Here is an 18,326-nt window from a genome sequence, read left to right as displayed (position 1 = left end):
ACCCTCCCTTAGTCTGAATGTATAGCATGAACAGCTCATTACGGGGCTAGAGATTCACAATGCTTTATGCACACAGTAAAATCAAATCCTGAGTGTTAATTTAACTCTGAGAGAGTATAAACCAAATGGACCGTGACAGGTCCATTTGGTTCCATTCATTCTCTCTCAGAGTTACAAATGTAGATAAATGAACACTGAGGATTACGGGTCCATTTGGTTCCATTTATACTCTCTCAGAGTTACAAATGTGGATGAATTAACACTGAGGATTTTACCGTGCAGATGCATCCAGCCGTTGCGTGAACTTGAACATAACAGTGCTTTAAAAGTCCTCACTCCTGCAGTGACACACATCTGACCAGCACTGCCCCCCCTGGGTTTTATATTCTCATTGCATCATTATTATGCAACTTGCAACCTTTGCATACTAGATTTTTTAATAACATGACCACAGGTGAGCAGCATAGAACGGTGTGCAATATGCCTTAAACAAGGACACTTTCACTTTAATAGAACATACCTGATAATGCTTAATTAGGTGTCAGATGGCTGGAGTTTCTTATGGTGCATTTATATAACACTTTTATCCAAAGCACTTTACATAGATTGTGCATTACATTCACCCATTCACACACATTCATACACCGATGGCAGAGGAAACCTAGCCTGGTAAACCCTCCCTCTTACCAGGCTAGAGGAAACCATGCAAGGCACCAACCTGCTCATCGGGAGCAGTTAGGGGTTCAGCGTCTTGCTCAAGGACACCTCAACGCTGATTCTGGGGGAGCCCGGAATCGAACTGGGAACAGCCGGCCGCTCTATCGGCCATTCTACCCCTGAGCCACTGCCGTTTCTTAATGCACAATGTGGCAAAATGAGAGCCATAGTCCAGGCAGTTGCATGAGAGTATTTGTGAGTAAATCTTACCACTTGAAACCTATAGTGTCACTATTCTGGGGAGAACACTGAGCAAAGATAGCAGATCTACAAGCTCACAACTCATCCGACTGACTGACTCAGCGGTCAATGAAGTATATAGGGTTTAGGTGGTTAAATGGGAAGAAAGAATGGTCTGCTGCAGTGAGGATGTGACAGACATGACTGAGTGAGTGTGTGTGTGTGTGTGTGTGTGTGTGTGTGTGTGTGTGTGTGTGTGTGTGTGTGTGTGTGTGTGTGTGTGTGTGTGTGTGTGTGTGTGTGTGTGTGTGTGTGCGTGCGTGCGTGCGTGCGTGCGTGCGTGCGTGCGTGCGTGCGTGCGTGCGTGCGTGCGTGTGTGTGAGTGAGTTACTATCAGACAGTGCAGACAATGGTGAGAGGAAACACATCCAGTAGGTGAGAGAGAAGAGAGAGAGAGTGGTGAAGAGGAGGGTGAGAGATGAGGATAGAGATAAAGCCTATCAAGGGAAGCTCTTACACACCATACCATGGACAGGAAATATAAAAGAGTCTACAGTAGAAGCCTTACAATTGAACGTCAATCCTTTTCAAGAGAGGGAAAAGGGAAGGGGGAATGTCTTGTTTTGTTTTTAATGTTCCCGTTTACTTAAACCATTCAATTATCTCATATTCTTGTTGTTATGTTGGGTGTGAAGTCCTGTACATGTTTGTATGTCCGTCTGTACGTATGGGGAGGAAAAAGAGAGAAAAAGAAGCATTATGTACTGTACATTTCCCACCCTATCTAAGAACACCCTATTCTCTGTTATGAATAAAAGTGAGAAAAAAATTAAATGAAATGAAAAAAAGTGGAGGCAGGCATGATGAGGAGGTATAACATGTGCAAACCAGTCGAGTGCTCCAGTATATTTTGCTTTGGTAGTCTCTCCTGAAGTGCCCAGGTATTAAAAAAAGTATGTGTGTGTGGCAAGAGCGAGAGAGAGAGAGAGCTAAGCCTCAGATGCTTCAGTTGAGCTGCCTGTAGGTTATTCAAGGCTGCTCCCATTGCCCGACAGTAGAAGACAGGTGTTAACCACTTAAACCCCTGCGTCCGTATTGTGGGGAAAGCTTTTGAAAAAAATTGCAGATCGACAAGCTTGTCGGTGGGCTATTTTCAGCCAAAGCTTTCCCCAAAATAACAGAACACTGAAAATACACTAGCATAGAGCCCTGATGAACTCCCTTTAACCATCAGGGTTTAAGTGATGTTAAACTGGCCACTTCCCAGTAGTCAACAGTAGGAGGCATTTGGCAAGTGTCTGGGAAAAACATTGCTGTTGAATAAAATGACAAATGTTTAAAGGATGGGTTGTTTTAGAATTTAATTAAAATGTATTATTAGAATTGTGCATAGCACAACCTCACTGATATCCTTAGTACTGATTGTTATGACCCTGGGGTCTTTGCATAGGTCTATGGCATCATGAGAGTATACTGTGTAACCTTTGTCCTGGTGTTAGGTGATCTGCTGGGAGTGATGTGTGACAGGTGTGTGAGCTGAGTGAGTGGCTGAGTGAATGATTGAGAAAGGAGGCGGTGACCAGGAGGTGATTGGAGGAGGTGTTGGTGTTGGAGGAGGATAAAAAGCCAGCTCTTCTCAACACCAGGTGACCTCTCTCTTAGCTCCCATTTTAGACTGCCAGCAACCACCATCACACATTTGTTTGCTGTATTATACCACTGCAGCAGTATTGCGATGCGTTGTGAGCTTGTAGATCTGCTATTTTCAAACATTTTAGTACTTTTACTATTGGTATTTTAAGTACATTTTTATACCAATACTTGTGTACTTTAACTCAAGCACATTTTGAATTCCAGACTTTTACTTGTAACGTATTTTATCTACATTGCATTATTGATACTTTTACTTAAGTAAAACATTTGAGTGCTTTTTCCACCACTGCACTGCAGTGATGAGATGATTTAACAGTCGGGTTTTGGTAAGGGAGGGTGGGGGGGCCATTATTTTGGGTTCCCTTTTGCTTATGTTTTGAGGACTAAGGTTACTGATTGTATTTTGGTTTATTAAGTTGGGAAGTTTAGTTAGGGTTGTATTGTTTCGTTTGATGTATTCTTTCATAACAATTCACCCACCCTGAAGAAAACATTGTCTGGCTAAAGCCCACTGATGTACTATGCAGCATCTTCTGAGTGGCCTTAAAAACAACCCAAAATGGAACAATTGTTTTAAGACCCAAAACAATGAGAGATCTCCTATTCAAATAGGGGAAACTCTGCTTTATATATTCACTGTTTTTATTCAGAACATGTTTTGAATGTTTTGTTTGTTACACCATGGCACAACATGATTAAAGCAGCACTATGTAACTTTTCTCGTCTTCCCCGGATTTGAACCCAGTGTCCTAATTCCTGCACAAGTGCTGAAATCTTGACCGTTAGGTCAAGATTTGTCAGATCCTGTGTCTAGGTGAGACCCGATCTAAATGTCTCAATAGAAGAGCTGTATCCTCAGGGTGGATTAACAGTCAAAACAATAAATGAAAGGAAACTAAACATGACCATGAAGAAACCAAAAGCTAAAAAAAAAACCTAATCAAAACGAGAGAAAATTACTGAAATAAAATTACATTAATGAAATAATTTTGAAATGTGTTGCATGAGTAGCTGTTTTATTTTTACATTATATGTAGATGTACGAGTGAATCACCTTCAATGCATGCTGCCTTAATCGTCATCAACAACCAAATTTAAAAAAAAAAATTGTACTGTAGGACTAAGTCATTATCAATCACTTGTCAACTGTGCAGAATTGGTTCAGTGAGCAGATGATTATATAAATACTGTACAAAGGCGGTAATCAAAAGCGGAACGACAAAAGAAAGTTGGCATAAGGAATGTACAAACTGCCCAAATTAGAACATATTTAGTTAGTTTGCCACCCTCCACCATCCTTCTATTGCAACTTCAAATGAGGCTGACGTCAGCAGTGATTCATCCTCTCTAATAACCAGGGGTGGGAAAATTACTCTCATTTTTACTTGGGTAAAAGTATCAATACTGCAATTTAGATTACTCTGTTACATGTAGAAGTCCCGTATTCAAAATGTACGTGAGTAAAAGTGCAAAAGTATCAAAATATACTTAAATTACCAAAAGTAAAATAACTAATTATGCATAATGTCCCCATTATTGCAGTTTTCAAAACGTATTAACATCTTTTGAAACAATATTTGCCAAAGAAGTATAAAGTATTGAATGTATAGGAAATACCTCAAACCTATACTTAAGTGTAGTACTTAAGTAAATGTACTTGGTTACTTTCCACCACTGCCCTCTAATAACCATCAGCAGTGTCAGAACAGCTACAGCAGTGTGACTGTGCAAAAAAAAAGCCAGGAAAAAACAAGGTAGTGAATGGAAGTGTACATACTGTAGTTGTTAGCCTAATTAGATGGATTTCCTATCTGTCTCTGGGCTGTAGTGATGATAGGGACTCTTAGAAGGAGAGGTACACAATGTACTGTACAATGGTTTAAGGGCCTGGGGTGGCAAAGCAGCAATCTTACTCACAGTTTTGACTGAAAGCACTCCATTATAAATAGTTCAGTGGAATATATCCTGTGGTATTATGCAGCATGCAGTGGCTTTGCCGTTCTCAAATGCATAATAGGCTTTTCACTTGATCACAAGTACTGTACTTACGTACTTATGCCCTAGCCCCAGGGTACCTCTCGGACCTCCTCGATGATTACATCCCAGAGCGGGACCTGAGGTCTTCTGACTTGGGGCTCCTCACCACCCCTCGTAGCAACAAGCGGACCCTTGGCGATAGAGCTTTCAGCGTGGCAGCCCCTGACCTCTGGAACTCTCTCCCAATGGAGATTCGCCAGACGCCAACACTGGACTCTTTCAAGTCCGCACTGAAGAGACACTTATTTACTCAGACTTTTGGCAATTCATTTGTTTATTTTGTGTACTGTAAAGCGTCCTTGGGTTTCTGAAAGGCGCTATATAAATTCAAGTTATTATTATTATTTATTTATTATTATAAGTACACTTTTATTTTACTTTTTATTTTTTTTACTTTACTGGAGTATTTTTCATTTTCAATACTTTTACTTCTACTCCACTATATCTCTAGTACTATTACTCCACTACAATTATTTACAAACTTTAGTTACAAGTTACTTTGCAGATTTGTATCATTATTGCAAAACATTCATTAACCACTTCAGCACACTTTGACTATTTGAAAATAGACGATCTACAAGCTCACAATGCGTCGCATTGTGAGCTTGTAGATCTGCTATTTTCATACATTTTAAAAACTTGTGAAACAGGACATTTTGCATAATGAGCACTTTTACTTTTGGTTCTTTAAGTATATTTGAATGCCAATACTTCTGTACTTTTACACAAGTGAAATTTGAATACCGGACTTTTACTTGTAAAAGTATTTCTACATGATGGTACTTTTTCCACCACTGATTAAACTGGAGCACAACATGCCGAAACTCACCAAGAAGTGTAGACTCGGATCAATGACAGTTAAAAGAGATTCATGGTGCTCACTGCTCAGACACTGACGTCCAATCTAGAATGTCGATGCAGCTCTTTGTAAGATGGGAACTGTGGTGGAACCAATTCTTTCATAGCCTAGTAATTATCTGAACCACACATGTGGATAGATAGGTCTATCAGTCACCAGTACATACCGATCTACTATTGAGGGGAAGTCATTTGTTTCCTCTGCTAAACTAAATGAGTAATGGAGATGTGAAGTCAGGATCTAATAGTATTTCTCACTTAACATTTGTGGTCAAGAAAAACAAATATAAATAACAATAGTATGTGAACAAGTAACCAACATATATTTGCATAGAAAAAAATAGCATATACAGTATTGAGAAAATAAATTGGTTACCAGAAGGGATTAACTGTCATCTATCGAAAGGGCTGACGAGAAGGAGAAGAGATCCAAGGAGAAAGGTGTGCTAGGGCAGTGGTTCTCAAACGTTTTCATGTCAAGGACCCCCAAATTGACACTTATTAGCCCGCAGACCCCCATTTGAAAAGACAAGCCAGGGACCCTCATAAGAGAAGATTTTTACAGCTCTAGCCGTAAAAAACATTATATTAAGAACCCCCCAGTTTGACATGCATTAGGCTACGGACCCCCATTTAATGGCATTTATATCCCTGGGATCCCAATTTGTATTGTAAAATCAATCTTAATTTAACTCTGAGAGTGTACAAATGGAACCAAATGGACCCGTTAGGGTCCATTTGGTTCCATTTGTACACTCTCAGAGTTACAGACCCATAAGAGTCCATTTGGTTCCTATCCATCATTTAGCTGGGGACCCCCTGGAACCCCCTCAAGTACCCCTGGGGGTCCCCGGACCCCACTTTGAGAACCAATGTGCTAGGGGGTGAGGTGGAGTCTGACGTGGTGGTGAGTCTTCACACTGTGGGGGGAGGATTTGGAGTGAGTCTGCAGTTCTGGCTGAGTTTGTTTCACAGTTTGTGAGCCAGGAGAGAGAAGAGTCTAGACTCTAAGATGTGCTGAGCATTGGCCAGGCCAGATTGATTGAATACTTTAATAACAGTTTGCATAAAGTACAGAGGTAATAATAATGCCAAAAGGATAATATAAAAATCCCTGAGGGCTTGTTTCCATTGTGGTCCTGTGTATTCAATTCATCAAGACATATAATTCTATACAAGAGATCATCAATACTAGGAGCAGTAAAAGTATATTTACAGAAAAACACTGGTGGGTAAAACAGTTGTTTTGGCTAGCTAGAAGACTTGTCTAGGTCCAGTTGCAAAGTGTGCTCTTTTATGCCAGCTTTGGAGGAGGGTAGAGAGGCACACTTTTTGATGGCTGTTGGCAGGGCATTACACATTTTGGTGGCATAATTGTAGAATGAATTCATCCCCATGCTTGTGCTGAATCTGGGGGGAAGGAAGGAAGGAACAGCTTTAATCAGTACCTCCAGGAGAGGGGTGCAGTAACTCAATTCTGCTAGAGAGGTGAAGTACAGTACAGAGACTGACAACCAAAGGCTGGCAGCTGGCTGGCAGACGCACAGAGCAGAGGGGGGTGAGAGAGAACAGGGGCATACCAGAGAAAGCTTAGACAGACGGGGGGAATGTGAAATGCAGAGTCTGATTTGCGAACGAAAGGTTGGCAGGCACAAAAATCCCCATAACATTACAGAAAGCACAGTACAGTTCCTAATAAAGCTGTCTCTCCATCTCCCGCAGAATAACCATTTGGACCCCAACCAGTCAGGATTCAAGCCACTCAAACAGCATTTCTTGCCGTCACCCAGGTTGAAGAGCGCATCATTATGTGCATTGGCTGACTCACAGTGGATGTCTTCCCAACACCTCAAGCCCGTGCCTTTCTTCCCTGGAATGTTATGCCCCTTGCAGGAACTTTACATTTCTACCAACAACACCCTGGTTGCTCCTGTTTCAACTGCCAAGCTGTCCTTCAGGGCACTGAAGGCACTCACTGCAGCAACCACTCAATCCTGTCGGTTTGCACAGGTTACAACATTTGTAGGATCAGACCCATCCTCACCAAGGAGACTGGCCAGCTCCTTATCCAAGCCTCAGTGATCTTCAGACTTGACTATGGGCTTCTGCATCCCTTTCACTGGCAGTGATTTCACATTGCTGTTGTAAAGTTGGACCTTTGTTCTTAGGCTGCACTGCTTAGACTCTGTTCACAGGGATCGGAATCTCTTCACTGATCCAGAATCCCTTGCACACCTCCCTCCTAAATGTTCACATCTCCCCTCTTCTGCATCCCTTTCACTGGCTTCTCAAAACTGTGTAATAACCTCTCTAGACTACAGACTTACTCCCCATTTTCCGATGCGGTCTGAAAGCTCACCAGACTCTACCTCATTCTGATAGATGCTAGTTATACTAACCACAGAATGTTGAAGTAGTGTGTTACTTTAAATACTTTATGTTTTGTTCTTTAGATAGACATATACACGTTGCTTGACCACATACGCTAAGAATGTTATTTAGACAGATGCTAGCTTTGATGTTTACCTTATCCTAGTTGCTTTGTAACACTTTATTGCATGCTTTGCACTCTACTTACGTGGCCATTTACTCTGTCGTTTGTTGACTAGGGTTTATGCTATTTCCTTCAGTCACTCTGCCTAAATTGTAAATTTGTAAAATGTAATTGTATATCTCTGTGCCAACTTCACCGAGACAAAGTCTAGCTAATAGGCGCATTTGTTCAGCCTATTCATGCTGAATAAAGTGCCTCTAAGGTAATTGTGGTAATTGTGAGATAAGGATTCAATCATGCCCTGAAGGAGACTGCACCATGTCAGGCTGCTGGAGGCCAAGGCATTGAATCAATCGGCGTTGTTTCTGTAATAAGCTTGGAGTCTCCAATGTGCCTGTTTGAATTGCCTGAATTCAATGAACCGAGGGATCCTATAGCTTTTATCTGCACACCCACGCACGCGTACTGTACTGTGTTGAACTTGACCAAACAATACGGATCACAACATGTTACCTTAAAAGACTTAGCTTAGTCTTATATGTCAGCTGCTATATAGCTTAAAGTTACAAATACGGGCTTATGATCAAATGGTCAGCAGTTCAAATTCCCAGGCTAACAAAAACTCACAATAGGGGTTGGAAATGAGGAATGTTCTGCCCTTGAATGGCCAATTAATTTCTCCAGGTGTTACAGTAAAATATGCCTTTGCTGGAAAAAATGCACAATTATTCTGCAAACCAATAAATAAAGATGGCCATTGTACATCATGATCTCCTCCAGCTTACAAATTGCTGTAAGATCTTACTATCCATGAACAATTGACAACTCATTCAACCATTATTAGTGTTGCTGCTTGCAGCATTCTTGGGTATGGGTATACGTTTGCCATTTGAAACGGATGCCTGTTCAGAGCAGACCAATTACTTGGCTCCCGGAAGTGCTGCTTGTCGAGAGCTCTGGTAAGGCTACTTGAGGTGTTCTTGAGAAGAGCTCACACTGCAGTCCCTGGGGCTCTCCCTTGGGTTATCACCAGCAATTAACCGTCGATCAAATGAACGTTCTCGAGATATGCTACAGACAGACAGACAGACAGACAGACAGAGATTGCGCGAATATGAAGATTGTAGTGCAGGCGAGCCCGCTCAGAACACGCAACCGTGGTATGGCTGCTTGAGAAGCACTCATCCGATCAACTTCACTCTCGACACTGCACTTCTCCCTTCAATCTACAGCATTACACCCACCACGTGCGCAGTTGATCAGATGAACATTTCTTGAATTATGCGAAGGACAAACAGACATACACTGCATACATTCCTGGAATTTAGAGGAGCAAAAATATGTATTTAAATCTGTCAGGTGGTATTGTAGAGGTTCATTGCCCCTTACCATAACCAACGACTTAGCCAAAGGTGAGAGAGCATCTTACTCAGTCGGTTGCAGCAGACCCGTGCGGACCCTGCCTAAAAGAGCAGCGAACAGGGCAGCGCCGAGCACGACCGTCGACCGCTCAAGGCTTTATTTCATGGTGCCGGGTGTGAAAATGTATGGTTTAAAAGGAACCCTGGGAAGCTGGGTGTATTATATGTGTTCCCTCTAGAGACATGAATGGTGTTTAGATCTCCAGCCTGGTGGCCCTGAAATCTCTATGACAGGCTGTAGTTGATTATGTAAAGTCAAGGACTCCTGGGCAAACTGTAATTCACATTATACACTGGAAGGAATCTCATGGAGGCCATATTATATCAATTATTCTGATAGCAGGGCTCCTGATGCAGTGCCACGTTGTTTCACCTTACAATATATGCACATGCACTCTATTTATCATGCATGTATGTTGAGCACTTATGTTCCTTTCTGCTATTCTTTTTTTATTTATTATTAAACATTTGCTCAGTATTTTGTGAATATATTTTGTCTCTGTCGGGTGGAAATCTCATATGCCCAAAGCAGTTACTTTTCAGGATTAAAAAAAATATATAGCAAAAGCAGCAGCAGATCGACAAGCTAGTCGAGCATTCATTTACGAAAAAACAAAATATGGAGATAAGAGGTTTCTGCCCAACAGCAACGATTTGCTTGGACTTGACATACAGGGTTGTACTCTACATACAGTACATACAAGCACTGAAATACAAATGCATGAACAAAGTGTTGGGGGAAATGCATAATGCATCACTTTTACCCAAAGGGGAATTTATATTACAGTTAGCTAGCTTACTATGTCAAGTAATGCATTAATGAATCCACGTTATATGGAATTCATGCACACTAATGACAGAGCATTTTATTCGATTTTTTTCAAAATATACTCTGCACCAATATAAGGAGTGCTGCAGTTTTTAAGTTGTTTGTGTTTTATCTTTGACATTTGGCTTGCTAAAATATAATTATAATAATGATTTTACAGTATTCTGACATTCATCTCTATTCAATTTAGCCTACCTTCATCCATTTAAAGATGATGTAAATGATGTATATCTCTGCTGTCCGGCAGGAACCAGCTAACTCCAAAAATGTTAATTTTTCAGGAAATGAAAAAAGTGGAGTTAGGAGGTTTTGTTCATCATTGATAAGAACAGCTGAATGGACCTCCAAGCTCACAATGAGGTTTGAGGTCAAAAGGGAGTGGAGCCTGGAGTCAGCAAAACCAGCTAACTCCGGTGGACTTAGCTGGTTTAGCAGAAAATCTGAGGATCCAATGGAGTTAGCTGGTTTTAGCGCTTTTTAATGCTTTTCATTGGTTCTTACCAAAGACGTAAAGGGTGTTCAATGGCCATGATTTATGGTAAGAAAATGCAAAAGCGTCAAAATGGAGTTAGCTGGTTTCTGTCGGACAATAACGTATATTTATTTAGTTAAAATTTGTGTTTACCACTTAAACACTATACTTAATTGACTGGGGTCCCCCAGAGCTTTATACTAGACCCCCTCCATTTCCCCTTCTACATCAAATATCTTTGCCAAAAATAGGTTATCTACAAGCTCACAATGTGTTGCAAAGAATGTTCACCCCAGAATAGGGACACAAGTGGTTAAATAGCTCTATATTCCCATAGCAATCAAGAATCAACGTTATTGTCGCATCACTGGTTTACAGGTTGTTTATGATACTTTTACTTAAGTAAAACATTTTTGTACTTTTTCCACCACTGATATGGAGTAAAGCAAGTGACATTTAGGGGGCCTGACTCATCATGGGCCCCCTCAAGGCTCATGCTGAGACCAGTGTTGCCATGTCTGCTTATTATAAGCAACTTTGAGCTTATTTCTCTGCAAAGTTGCTTATACTGTATTGGTAGTTACGGGTCGCAGTTCTTTGGGTGTCTAAAGTGTAGTTGCTTATTTGGGCTTGTTTCCAAATGTTTTAATTATCATTTAAACCAGTGGTTCTCAAATATTTTCATGACCCCAAAATGAATGAATGTAGCCTATTTGTCCCACCTGACATTTTTGGTGCCAGGGATCCCTGTACCAGATTTGTTAGAATGTTTAAACTAGAACCAGGAGACCTGGTACTGCCAGACCCCTAGTGGTTGAAACCTGAATGGCCGGACTTCGCATGACGTGTGTGCAGAGGAAAAGAGGAAAAGAGGAAAAGAGGGACAGAAAAGAGGGAAGGAGGGACAGAAAATAAGGAAAAGAGGAAAAGAGGGACAAAAGAGGGACGAAAGAGGGACAAAAGAGGGACGAAAGAGGGACAGACAAAGCCTCATGTAGGCCGACCCTCTGGGTCTGGCAAAAATCTTCCAAATATTTCACATTTCAATATTCTTTTGAAAATAGCAGATCTACAAGCTCACAACGTGTCACATTGCGAAGCGTTGTGAGCTTGTAGATTGGCTATTTTCAAATAGCCAATGTATACAGTATGGGGATTCTTTTTTTCCCCCTTTCTCCTTCCACTCGTTTCTTCTCTTTCATTTTCTCGTTGCTGGCTTTCTCCTCTGTCTCTGCTACCATAGCCTGTCTCTCTCCCGCCGGTCCTCTCTGACTCACACACACACACACACACACACACACACACACACACACACACACACACACACACACACACACACACACACACACACACACACACACACACACACACACACACACACACACACACACACACACACACACACAGGACAACGCTGATTCAAACAGCTGACGAGACAAGGCTGCCCACGCCTCACCACAACACATCTCTAAATGACACTGAGGGTTAGGTCAGAGAGAGAGAGAGAGAGAGAGAGAGAGAGAGGGGGGGGGGGGTGGAATGGTATGCTGGTATATTCAGAGAGAGAGAGAGAGAGAGAGAGAGAGAGAGAGAGAGAGAGAGAGAGCAAGAGAGAGAGAGAAAGTTGGCATATAGGACATAACTGAGGTGTAGTATAGGCACAGTAACGAGGTGGACAAAAACAAGGCATACAGACAGACGCTGTACACTATTTTTATCATGCATGTCTGTTGAGCCCTTCTGTTCCTTTCTTCTATTATCAAGTTATTTATTTATCATTAAATATTTTCTCAGTATTTTGTGAATACATTTGCTTGGACATGACATACAGGGTGGTAAACACACTGAAAGACAAATGCATGAGCACAGTGTGGAAAATATACATAATGCATCATTTTTACCCAAAGGGGAAATGTTATTACACAAAGCTACTGTAGCTTACTATGTCAAGTAATGCTTTCATTTAAGAGTCCATGTTATATGGAATTCATGTACACTGATGACAGAGCATTTTATTTGTTTTTTCAAAATATACTTTGCACCAATAGGGAGTGCTGCAGCTTCTACAGTAAGTTGTTTGGGTTTTATCTTTGAAAATTGGGCCGGTAAAATAGGTGTTTTACCACCAATCTCTGCTTCTGCTGTGAGGGGGAACTGGCAGAGGTCTAAAGCCATATCAGTAGAAGTCAGACAGACTGGCTCAACCTGTGCTCTTTGAAGTGGCTTTGTGGGTCATTTCCAGTTCCTACATCTGGAAAGATAGAGATATGCAGTCAGAAAGAGGACCGTATGGTACACTGCATGGCATAGAATGTCCGTTTCGTTTTCTTTCTTTCTTTTTCTTTCTTTCTTTCTTTCTTTCTTTCTTTCTTTCTTTCTTTCTTTCTTTCTTTCTTTCTCTTTCTTTCTTTCTTTCCTTTTCATGGATACTGTAAATATCCATGGCCTATACACCATATTTCAATTATGCAAACTGCCATGAGTAAGTAAACAAACCCTAATCCTTCCTTCTGCCTTGCTTGCCAATTCTTATTGATCCACCTTTTTGAGAGCCTGTTCCAATTCCTAATTTGTTTTCTGATTTTGTGATTATATTAAGTGTGCCTCCCTTTGGCTCTTGCCTTTGCCCATACTCCATACAATGGTTCTCAAACTGTTTTTGTGTCAAGGACCCCCAAATGGATAGGTATATATTAGCCCGCAGACCCCCAACTGAAAAGGTTTTGTGCCAGGGACCCCCAGAAGAGAAGATTTATGTAAAAAAAAAATCAACATTGTTCAAAAATGTCCACACATTTTTGATATATTTCAAACATTTTCAAAAATAGCAGATATACAAGCTCGTAGTGCGGCACAAAGTGAGCTTGTAGATCTGCTGTTTTTGAATAGCCAACATATAAATAGATAAAGTGGTTAGAATGATTGTGATGCTGCTGTATTAACTACTTTAGCTGAGGATCACCTGGGACCCCACTTTGATATTATTATTTATTATTATTATTATTATTATTATTATTATTATTATTATTATTATTATTATTATTATTATTATTATTATTATTAAAATATTATTATCATCATCATCATCATCATCACTATTATATTATTATCATTATTATTATTATTATTATTATTATTATTATCATCCTCATTATTATTATTATTATTATTATTATTATTATCATCATCATCATCATCATCATCATCATCATCATCATCGTCAATATTATTATTATTATTATATAATTATTATCATCATCATCATCCTCATTATCATTATTATCATCATCATCATCATCATCATCATCATCATCATCATCATCATCATCCTCATCCTCATCCTCATCATCATCATTCTAATTAATGGTGGTGGTAGACCGACCGACAATCTTGAAGCCAACATTTAATAGAAGTGCTGTTGTCCATCATCCTCCTACCTCAATCAAAGCAATCAAATCCATGAATCAAAATACCTCTGACGACGTTCTGTGAGAGGGCGCGGCCATTTTGAAGAGGGCGGAGTCGGCTTGGCGTGGGATGGTTGTTCTCCACCGACAGACAGTACAGTCAGTTTGAAGCAGCACTGCAGTAAGAAGAGGCCAGGAGACATTTTTAAGCCCTGATTCGACGACGACGGTCCTGTGAAACACTACTCAAGGTAAGGCTATGGTTTTGTTTTCCTCAATCAGAACGCCGTTTAAATTATGATTTCAACTCTCGATCTGTCAGGGGAGTCTGACTTTGACCGTGTGGTTCCTTCGGTTGTCTTATTTTTATCATTTTAAGCCAATTATTTGAACCTTTTCGTGTGTAGTTTTTATAAACACTTGCAAGACTTTGGGCTTTGGAACTTGTTTTTTTCTTTTTAAATATAGAACGGTATACTAGGTTGTACAAAAGCTTCTTAACCTTAAAACGTGCGAATAGTAGTGGTGAAAGGAAAGGGGGGGGGGAGAAATATTTCTCTCGTGCTGCTGGTTTAATTCCCTGTAAAGCCAGCGGGCTTATCGTGTTATTGCAGTGGGATTCGTTTTCAGCGCCATGGTTCAGCACCGTGTGGACAGCATTCAGCACCACGGACAGCGCATCATGCGCATTTCAGCCTCGTTAGAGAACAGTGGTTCTCAACCAGTGGTCCGGGGACCACCGGTGGTCCTTGAGGGGGGGGTTCCATTTGGTTTCATTTTACACTCTCAAGAGTAAAATTGTTGTTTTGAATTGCTATTTTTATCAACGTTTTCCTGTTATCTCTCCTATGGTACCACATCAATACAGCATGGAATTGTGGGCAAAATCGACAACATATTCTAAGTCTTGGGTCTGAGAGGCTAAATCTCATCAAATGGTGGTTCCGTGGCTCAAATGCCGAATGAATAATGGACCTTGACATGAAAAGGGTTGAAAACCACTGCGTTAGAACACAGGCTGAGTTTTACTGGAACAAATCACGGCATCGAAGACAGCACACTGCCGTCTTCATGACACTAAGATCAAGCTGTACCTATGGAACATTATCTCGTGCTTATTTGTGTCCTCTCTGAATAAAGAAATGCTGCTTAGGTTAGGTTGATGCGTGTTGGAATTCTGTCGTGTTGGAATTCTGTCTGTCTGTCTGTCTGTCTGTCTGTCTGTCTGTCTTTCTCCCTCTCTCTCCCTCTCTCTCTCTCTCTCTCTCTCTCTCTCTCTCTCTCTCCCTCTCTCTCTCTCTTTCTCCCCCCCCCCCCCCCCCCCTCTCTCTCGCTCTCTCTCTCTCTCTCTCTCTCTCTCTCTCTCTCTCTCTCTCTCTCTCTCTCTCTCTCTCTCTCTCTCTCTCTCTCTCTCTCTCTCTCTTCAGCTGGGGGTGGAGTGGGGGTTTGATACTTGTGAGGATTCTAGAATTTCTTGTGAGTCTGACACTGGCCTATAGGTTAGAATTGAAAGTAACCTTGTGTCAAGTAGATTCAAGTGGCTGTCACTATAATTAACTGGAAAAAAATCTCTGATGTTGTTGTTTTTTTGTGGAAGTTAGCCCTCTTTTCCTGTCAGCTTGTTGCAAATAAATCTGCGGGGATCAATTTGTGTTCAGATTTGGGCAAAACAAATAATTTAAATAAAAATAATAATGTCAGCACTCATCCTGGCCAACTGGCAAAAAGAGAAAGCGATTGTTTGTTAAGTGCGCCATTTGAATCGTGGGCCTTATATCTGACCAGAGTGGACTCATTGCCAACTGCCAAGGTGGAAAGAAAGCCTGTCTGTCTGACTGTCTGTTCCTCTCTACTTTTTAATATGGAAGACGTATACCCATACACTGCGACTTGCACGTTCAAGAAAATATTTATTGATGCAGCAACAACGTTTCGGTCTACACGACCGAAACGCTGTTGTTGCATCAATACATTTTCTCTTGAACGTGCAGGTGGCAGTGTATGGCTATGTCTCCCTTTTGATTTCATACTGTTTGTCACTTACGCACCTGCTCTGAAACTGACTGGGTGTGCGGAAGTCTTTTTCACTTGAATATGGGAAACCAAAAGCTAAGTTGACAATTTCAGTTTTCCACTTACTACTCTCATTAATCAGGTACACACAGACTACAATTCACAGAAGCCCCCGACAGGGTACAGGATATACAATAGGGTAGTAAAGAGTCTGGGAAAGACATGTGACGCAGGTCTTCAGGCAGAATGGAACTGCAGCTATGCTGTCGACACAACTAGCTGGTCAACTAACCAGTGCACCCCGCAGATTGGCAGGGTTTTTAGATATGGAGGCATTTCATTAGCCCTGGGTCCGCAAAGTGTCAGAGAATAGATCAAGGCTGAGCTGATTTAAACAACAGATCAGTGTTTTTGTCATCTAAACAGCGTCGTTGTGACATTTTGTATAGGTTAACCTATTAAAACGGGGAAAGCATCTGTGTCATTTTAGATGTTTTGCGTTGGCTATTCAAAAATAGCATATGTACAAGCTTGTATATGTACGAGCTTGTATATCTTGAAAATATTTTGAAAAATCTTGGCAGAGGTACTGATTTAGAATCAGTTTTTTTGTAGAATCGGCCTCAGGTCTTTAATGGGTTAAAGGGCACGATACAATCAGTTTTCATCTACGGGTGTATATTTTTTCTAATGCTGGAAATGTTTGCACTGGTGTATGGTGAGGTTCTCTGCCAGCCCTTTGGCAGATAATGAGTCATACATTTTTTAGGTCATTTTATTCGACAAATCCTTGGTTGGTTGGTTGCATCATCAAAGTAGCTTGAAGCTCTCTTGGAATGAGAGTTGTGTACAATCCACCTTGGCAGATCATTCTGAGCTTCTGTTGAAATCAGAAAAATATGTGTGGGTGATAAAATAATGCTCAAAGTGGGCTGGTTGGTTCTGGAATTGTACCCATTCCAGGTTCCAGTATGTAGACAAAAAACGGTGCCCTGGCTGACTCTTAACAGAGGGCCTCACTGGATAAATTGCTGTGAAGATGCTAGATATCCCACCTATAGGACGTGTGAGAAAATGCTCCTGTTTTGGTTGGTTCCATACCTTTGTGCAGCAGGCAAGTGATGCATCTTTCAGTTTAGGAAACAACACCAAAATTGCCACCAACCTCAAACACTGCAAATGCTGCATCATACAGTACCACACCCCCCAAACTCTGCATCCATCCCTATACCTCAACCACTGCATCGAACCTCAACTCCATGCTTAATCTGTAATCAATTTACAATTTAGGCAGTTAGCAGATGCTCTTAATCCAGAGCGATTTAATGTAAGCAAGGTAAACCAGTGTTCATTTTGACAGAAAAATTCTTTGAATAACACATCATTTAGTTTCAGTCCTATTTTAGTCATCTGAAATTGTCTAGTCTTACAGTCTTTTAGTCTTAGTCGAGGTCAATATAATTAACACTGCATGGTACCTAAATACCAGTGTTAATTTTGACAGCAAATTTTGATTTTGTCTCAGTCTTAATCTTTTGAATAACACACCATTTAGGTTTAGTCCTATTTTAGTCATCTGAAATTGTCAAGTCTTAGTCTAGTCTTAGTCGACTAAATATAACAATATTTTTAGTCTTAGTCAACAAAATTAACACTGAGGTAAACACCTCCAGCACTGCATCAAACCCCAACCTTAAATATTGAATCCATCCCCAACCCCTATAACTCTGCAAACCTCAATCTCAAGCACTGTATCAAACCCCAACCTTAAATATTGAATCCATTCCCAACCCCCTGTAAGAGTGGTTCTCAAACTTTTGTCATGTCAAGGACCCCCCAAATGAAATGTATTTGACTGCAGACCCCCATCTCAAAAATATTTTGTGCCAGGGACATCCTCCAGAAGCAAAGATTTTAGTTAAAAATGCTTGCTAAAAAAATAAAATAATATATACTGTATACATGAAAAGATTTGCACATGGGAATAAAAAAAAAAAAAAAAAAATACATTTGAAAAAATAGCAGATCTAAAGGCTCATATCACGGCACAAAGTGACACGCTATGAGCTTGTAGATCTGCTATTTGTATAGAATAATGGTTAAAATGATTGTGACGCACTATATTAACACATTTTGCTGGGGACCCCCTGGTACCCCCCCAAGGACCCCTGGGAACCAATGCCCTGTAACTCTGCAAACCTCAACCTCAAACATCACATCAAACCCAAATTTCCAATGTTGCATC

At 40.7% G+C, this 18,326-nt stretch overlaps 1 protein-coding gene across 1 annotated transcript in view; it reads left to right on the top strand.

Moving 5' to 3' along the window:
• Nucleotides 1-14,231: 14,231 nt before the first annotated feature.
• Nucleotides 14,232-18,326, top strand: part of LOC311045964 (synaptosomal-associated protein 25-B-like) — a 68,380-nt gene continuing 64,285 nt past the window's right edge. The window contains exon 1 of the mRNA XM_084058035.1: nucleotides 14,232-14,319. The gene's annotated coding sequence lies outside the window, so the exon portion shown is untranslated. The remainder of the gene's footprint in view (nucleotides 14,320-18,326) is intronic.

The sequence above is a fragment of the Gymnoscopelus microlampas genome (assembly GCF_963454915.1).
Source record: "Gymnoscopelus microlampas genome assembly, chromosome: 1".
In the NCBI taxonomy this organism is placed as follows: domain Eukaryota; kingdom Metazoa; phylum Chordata; class Actinopteri; order Myctophiformes; family Myctophidae; genus Gymnoscopelus; species Gymnoscopelus microlampas.
This window is presented reverse-complemented; position numbering and strand designations above follow the sequence as displayed.